Genomic DNA, 7,646 nt, shown 5'->3' on the forward strand with positions numbered 1-7,646 from the left:
AGCCAGAGACCCGCTGGAGGTTTCAGCACTGCATCTGGGCAGACACTGGAGTGCAGAAGGACATGTTACCCAGCCTGCAGTGCCATGAGATGCCGGCATTTGGATTAGCCCAAGCACAGAAGTACCTGCCCAGGACAATTCCCATGGGCATCAACTGAAAGGCACAGGCATTCCCTTGAACAAGTGCTCCTTCTTTTGACCTGCTCATCAAAGGACCCTGCAGGACAATGTAGCTCCCTGGGACTGATTGCTGACTCATGGGACCAGGTGTGGGGGAGAGGCAGAAAGGGTTTTCTTCTGAGAGGCCCTTCCCCACAGGTATCTCTGTGTGTGAGCATGTGCAGAAACTCAGGCCTTGTCTATAGTCAGAGTTGCACCATTTCAGCTCAATTCCTTTTTTACACTGCTTTAGTTAAACTAGCACAAAACCCTTCTTCCCCCAGAAGAACCCCCTTAATAACAAAGACTGTTCTTCTGGGCTCTCTCCTCCAAGAGACAGACAGTTGCACAGCTGGTCAGAGTGGCCAGGAGTTGGTACACTCTAGAGAAGGGGCTGTCTCTTCCTATGGCTGTGCCTACACTACAGGTGCTACTGCAGCTGCCTCTGTAGCAGGATAGCGTAGACGCTTCCTACAGCAAGGGAAGGGGGTTTTCCTTTGGTGGAGTGAATCCACCTCTCCAAGGTGGTAACTAGGTCAATGGGAGCTCCAAGTGTCCCCGTGTCTACACCAGGGGCCAACCTAACTATGATGTTCAGGGCACAAACTTTTTCACAGCCCTGAGCAACGCTGCTAGGTCAATCTGATTTTTAAGTGTAGACCAGGCCTCAGTGTTTGTACAGCCAGGGCCGGCTCCAGGGTATGGGCCCCAAGCAGCCAAAAAAAAAAAAAAAAGCCGCAATCTCGATCTGCGGCGGCGATTCGGCGGGAGGTCCTTCGCTCCGAGCGGGAGCGAGGGACCATCCGCTGAATTGCCACTGAATACCTGGACGTGCCACCCCTCTCCGGAGTGGCCGCCCCAAGCACCTGCTTGCCAGGCTGGTGCCTGGAGCCGGCCCTGTGTACAGCACCTGGCACAGTCTCAGTGGGGGACCCCTGATGCTAATGCAGTACTAAGGATAATGAATAATAAATGCACTGTGGTTCCACCTCCAGAAGCAGTGTGGGGGCCTGTGCTGGGCCCTGCACCCTCCTGCTGTGGGACCCTAAACTGGACATTTTGGGGAGGCCACAAAGGGAAAATCAAGATCCTCTTCTTCCCTGATCAGCCCTACCCCTGCTCCTCCTCCACCTGGCATCTGTGGCTCCCCACTCTGCTGTGCCCCATGGGGTAGCAGAAAGGGGGCACCGTGAGAGAACAGGAGCTGCCCCAAGAGGGGGCCACTAGTGGCTAGAGGTAAAAACTGGCCGGGGAGAACTTTTATTTTTTATTCCCTCACTCTTTCCTCGGCAGACAAGTCCCAGAGCAGCGCACTTCGCTCCCACCTCTTCTCTCGGTATAACTTGAGCAGAGAGTGGCCCCGAGAATCAGGGCAGGCAAGGACTCCACCCCTGAGAGCAGTGCATCTTGTTAGACCCTGCCTACACTGCGGCTCTCACCAAGTCACGGGACCTGGTTGCAACAGTTAAATGAGGGAGCGTAGCTATAGCTAGTGGATTGCCAGAACCTAGGTTAAACCCCAGACAACCCCACTCCCACGCAGGTTTCCATACTGTGTCCATCACCCTAACATGCGTGTGCCTGAATGGTTACAGCTCATTTTACTGGGTCATAGCTGGGTCCTGTGTAATCTACGCTTTTTAAACTGTTGTAACCATGTCCCCAACTCGGTTACAATTGTAGTGCAGATGGAGGCTAGCTATATGTCCTCCTATCTTCACTGCTGCATCCAACAGCACCAGATAAGCCCATTAGCTGGAGGTTTGTGCTAAAATTAACAGTGACAGGGAGTTAAAAATATTGACGTTTAAAAATCAAGTATCAGAGCTAAAGACACAGTCAATTGAAAATAACCTCACTTCTGCTGATAACATTGTACCCGCTGTTGATACAAGTAACCCCTGAAAAACCCTTAGAATTGAAAGGGATTGGAAGGAAGAATATTTCTATATTTTTTTCGGTTTGTTTATTTAGTGCATTTGACAGCACTTTGGCCTGGTCTACACTAGAAAAGTTTTACCAGTATACCTATGTTTGTTGGAGGGTGTGTGTGATTTTTTTTTACTGCTACAGTTATATTGATATAAGCCCTAGTGTGGACACAGTTATACCAGTATAGTCTTCAACAAATAAACTATACTAATATAAGCACTTCTATAATGGTGCAAAGGCATTCACACAAGGGTTTATTTTTAGTGCCTTAACTACACTGGTTTAGTTAAAGTGGCAAACATTTTAGACAAGCCCTTTATGTATAGTCAGTTTCGCTGTTCTGCTTGTAGGGTAAATTTCCTCAGGGGAGTGAAAAACACTTATTTAAACATTAAGAAAATGTGATTGTAAAGCCACAACAATTGGTCAGGACTGCAGGGCAGGCTTTGTACCTGAAATACTCTGAACTCATTTATTAAATTGGCTAGATTTCAAGTTGATGCTGTCCTTTTGACAACCTGTTGATATGAACGAGGTAATTAACACATCTCAGAGCTACTGTTTTTTAGATTGTCTACGTGGAACATAGTCATTCTATTTCCATTCCAGGTTGCACTCAGAAAGCTAGAAATTTAGGCCCAAATTTTACAAAGTGTCCCCTGATTTTAGGTGCTTCCGTTTTTGTGTACCCTTGAAGCAGGTATGTGTCAACTTGATTTTACAGAGGGGGAACTGAGGCACAAAGAAGTTAAAGGATTTACACGAGGTCACAGAGAGTCAGTGCCAGAACTGGCAATGGAACACAAATTCCCAGCTCCCAGTTTCTAACCCCTACACCACACTGCCTCCCAGAAATAGCTAATTATAAAATAGCCTAATTTAACTACAGAAGCATCCCAAAGCAGGAAATCTCCTCCCATTCCCTAACTCCATCCAGACACTAGAGTGACAATATTCTCAACCAATGAAACACAAGATAAAAGAGTTATATCCTCAGAACAAACTCCCAGTGGCTGAAGATAGCATGAGGATTGGACACTGTTCCATAGTAACTTCAGAGATCACATTTCTCCAGGCATAGCTGTCACATACGCCAAACCCAAAGCAAATATTTTACAGCCAATCCAAGGGCAGGTTGGTCCACCCAAAACATTATGATTTGAATTACAAAGCGCTCACATGGCTTTCTTTAGGCAAAAGGTTAATTTACCATCACCACACAGAAAAAGTTCTACAAGAACAAATGGATCTCACTAAACTGGGTGACTGGGCAACAAAGTGGCAGATGAAATTCAATGATGATAAGCACAAAGTAATGCACTTTGGAAAAAATAATCCCAACTATACATGCAAAATGATGGGGTCTGAATTAGCTGTTGCCACCCAAGAAAGGACTTGGAGTCATTGTGGATGGTTATCTGAAAACATCCACTCAATGTGCAGTGACAGCCAAAAAAGCAAACAGAATGTTAGGAACCATTAGGAAAGGGATAGGTCAGCGGTTCTCAAACTGTGGGTCGGGACCCCAAAGTGGGTCGGGACCCCGTTTTAATGGGGTTGCCAGGGCTGGTGTTAGACTTGCTGGGGCCCGGGGCTGAAACACAAGCCCCACCTCCTGGGGCCATGTAGTAATTTTTGTTGTCAGAAGGGGGTCGCGGTGCAATGAAGTTTGTGAACCCTTTGGATAGATAATATGAAAGGGACAGAAAAGTTCATAACACCACTATATAAATCTATGGTCTGCCCACACCTTGAATATTGTATACAGCTCTGGTCGCCCCATCTCAAAAAACATATATTATAATTGAAAAAGGTGCAGAGAAGGGCAACAAAAATGATGAGGGGTATGGAGCAGCTTCAGTATGAGGAGAGATTAGAAAGACTGGGACTATTCAGTTTAGAAAAGAGATGACTAAGGGGGGATATGATGGAAGGCTATAACACCATGACTGGTGTGAAGAAAGTGAATAAGGAAGTGTTATTTACTCCTTCTCATAACACAAGAACTAGGGGTCACCCGATGAAATTAATAAACAGAAGGTTTAAAACAAACAAAAGGAAGTATTTCTTCACACAACGCACAGTCAACCAGTGGCACTCATTGTCATGTGATGTTATGGAGGCCAAAAGCATAACCGGGTTCAAAAAAGAACTAGACAAGTTCGTGGAGGACAGGTCCATCAATGGCTATTAGCCAAGATGGCAGGGATGCAAAACCCATGCTCTGAGTGTCCCTAAACCTATGACAGGCAGAAGCTGGGACTGGGCAACAGGGGATGGATCACTTGAAATTGCCCTGTTCTTTTCAGTCCCTCTGAAGCACCTGGCACTGGCCACTGTCGGAAGACAGGATACCGGGTTAGATGAACCACTGCTCTGGCCCAGTATGGTCATTCTTAAGTAGAAAGAGATCAAAAGAGCAGCCTAACCAGCCTCCGAACAACTTAAAAAACATAATTTTTCTCAGCTTCTCTGAAGGCTTATACACAGGTGCAATATAGACTATATGTTCCAACAATGCATCACCTTTGAGTGTCCCCGGGTGCTTGTGGCCCATAGGAATACAGTAGCACACATGAATTTAGTCCTTAGGCTTCCTCTTTAGAGCTCATCAACTCTTCGGGTGCTTGATTAAAAGATAACATTCTGCAAAGCAGTTGTTTAAGCAGGTTCTTTCCCTCAGAAAGGAAACTGCTTTGAAAATGGTAGCACATGTTTCCCTCTGGGAACTACACAAAATTCACTGACACAGCTAGTCGGGGTGGCTAGCGAATGAACTGAAATGATGATGATGATGATAATAATAACATCTACTTCTTATTAGGCATTGTCTGTACTCAAAGGTTGCACCAAGTTAGCAATGAATTTAGTTTAGCCATAGCAAACCCCTTCTGTGACACACTTAACTCAGTTTACACCTGGTTTAAATCAATTGAACTTAATTCAAATTAAATTGATTGAACCCAGGTGTAAACTGATTTAACTGTCTATATTAGAAGTTTTAGAAGTTTGCACCATTTAAACTGCAATGATTTAGGTAGGGTTTGTCTACACTAGAAGGCTTTGCTGCTTTAACAATACTGGTATAGTAACACAGAAGAACACCCCAACACTATGTCTGCACTACAGCCGGGAGATGTACACATGCTAGCTCTGCTCAAGCTACTTCACTAAAAAAAGCAGTGTGACTACAGTGACATGGGCGTCGACTTTGGCTAGCCACCCAAGTGCAACTGAGGGCACATCTACACTACAAACTTAACTGACACTGCAGTCCATGTCCATGCTGCCCTCCTTCTGTCGGTGCGTGTCCTCGGCAGGAGCGCTTCCACCGACTTAAGAGGGGCAGCGGGGGGAGGCCTGGGCTCTTAGCTTTGCGCAGCTCCCTCCTGGGAGCCCAGCTGCATTGAGCAACAGAGAGTCTAACACGGCTACCCCTCTGACACTCAGCTGCATTGAGGCTCCCTGCTGGGAGTGGGGAGCTGGGACCCCAGGGGCAGCCCGGCTCGGAGCAGGGAGCTGGGCGAAGAAGCCCGGGCAGCAGCTCAGCAAGGAGCCGGGACCCCAGGGGCAGCCCAGCTCCGATTGGGGACCCCAGGGGCAGCCCGGCTCGGAGCACGGAGCCCAGGCAGTGGGCAGCAGCCCGGCTGGGAACGGGGGGAGTGGGGGTACCACTGGACTCTGGCTGGAGCCTCCCACCTACCCCTGGCTGACAGCCCAAGTGGAGCCATGAAATTGACAAGAATGACAGCCAACAGCTGATGTAAGTAACTGGCAGCGTCCTACAGCGACACTGCGTCGCCCTACCTACACCGTCATAAGTCCTACGCCTCTGGCGGAGGTGGAGTTATTACGTCAGAGTAGGAGGGCACTTACATTGGTGGGAGCAAGCCTTAGTGTGGACACTGACATAATTAGGTCGACGTAAATTGCCTTACGTTGACCTAACTCTGTAGCATAGACCAGCGGCTTTTAATGGCTAAAACCCAGAGCCTGAGCCCCAGCACCTCCCACTGGGCTAAAGCCAGGAGCTGCAGGGCTGAAGCCCTGATCCTCGGTGCCCCCCGCGGGGCTGAAGCTGGGAGCAGCATAGCTGAATTCCAGAGCCCCAAGCCCCGGTGCTCCCCATGGGGCAGAAGCCCTGAGCCCATGGGCAGAGTTGGGGGGACATGGGGGTGTTGCTCCCCCAAAAACTACAGTGCAAGAGAAGAGCAGGCCCGGGGCAGCTCCATATCCCCCTCCCCCCCCCCCGCATCTCTCCCTGCCCAGGTCAGAGGCGGGAAGCCAGAGTTGGGCAGTGCAGGGCAGCTGCTGCTCTGGCTGGTGCCATGGAGCAGGCAGCTGCAGCGTTCCCGCATCTCCTTCTGGTGCCCCGGGTTGAAGCTGCTCCTCAGTTCCCAGCCCCCTTTGCACACGCAGCCAGTAAGAGCCGCCCGGGCATAGAGACCCAGCTCCATGGCTGGCAGAACCCCTGGGGAACAGGGAGCCCTCCTGGCACACAGCCCCTAGCTACCCCCTCCCTGCACCCTGAGCTACCCCCCTGGCCCCACACAGCCCCTAGCTACCCCCTCCCTGCACCCTGAGCTACCCCCCTGACCCCACACAGCCCCTAGCTACCCCCCTGACCCCACACAGCCCCTAGCTACCCCCTCCCTGCACCCTGAGCTACCCCCCTGACCCCACACAGCCCCTAGCTACCCCCTCCCTGCACCCTGAGCTACCCCCCTGATCCCACACAGCCCCTGGCTACCCCCTCCCTGCACCCTGAGCTACTCCCCTGACCCCACACAGCCCCTGGCTACCCCCTCTCTGCACCCTGAGCTACTCCCCTGACCCCACACAGCCCCTGGCTACCCCCTTCCTGCACCCTGAGCTACCCCCTGCCCACACACAGCCCCTAGTTACCCCCTCCCTGCACCCTGAGCTGTTTTCAAACTTTTGGAGCTGAGCCCCCCACCTTTGAGTTATAATTTTTGGTTGCGTCCCCAACCCAGACAGGCTGGGTGGCCTGCTGAGGTGAGTTGGGGGTGGAGGTGATGCTCCCTCCCCAGACCCCCATCTTGCAGAGCTGACTCGAGCCCCACTGGCCCCTGCCCACCCAAAATAAAAGTCAAACTACACCTATGTCTGAGCCCCTCCCCTCCCAGCCAAGAGCTTTGAGTTCCCCCCTCCCATGCTGGGCCCTGGTGTTTTTCTAGCATGTTGTGGGGAGCCTCAGAAAGAAAAAGGTTGAGAACCCCTGGTGCAGACCAGGCCTGAGACCCTATGTACGTTCTCGGGGGCTAGCCCAAGCCTCTGCCTGTACCTGCACCTGCATGGCCATACTGCTATTTTTAGTGTGCTAGCTTGAGCAGAGCTGGGAATTACACCTTCTGCTGCAGTGTAGAGATAACCCCTAATGTGGACAGGAATTGAAATAAGTTCTACCGGCATAAGGCATCTTTGTACTGGTAAAACTGTGTCTACACTAGGGCTTTTCCCAGTATAATCACGAGGACAAAAAAACCCCACACCCCTAACTGACATAGTTATACCAGTAAAATATAAAAGTGGAC

This window comes from Chrysemys picta, chromosome 13, assembly GCF_011386835.1.
Source record: "Chrysemys picta bellii isolate R12L10 chromosome 13, ASM1138683v2, whole genome shotgun sequence".
NCBI classification, from domain to species: domain Eukaryota; kingdom Metazoa; phylum Chordata; order Testudines; family Emydidae; genus Chrysemys; species Chrysemys picta.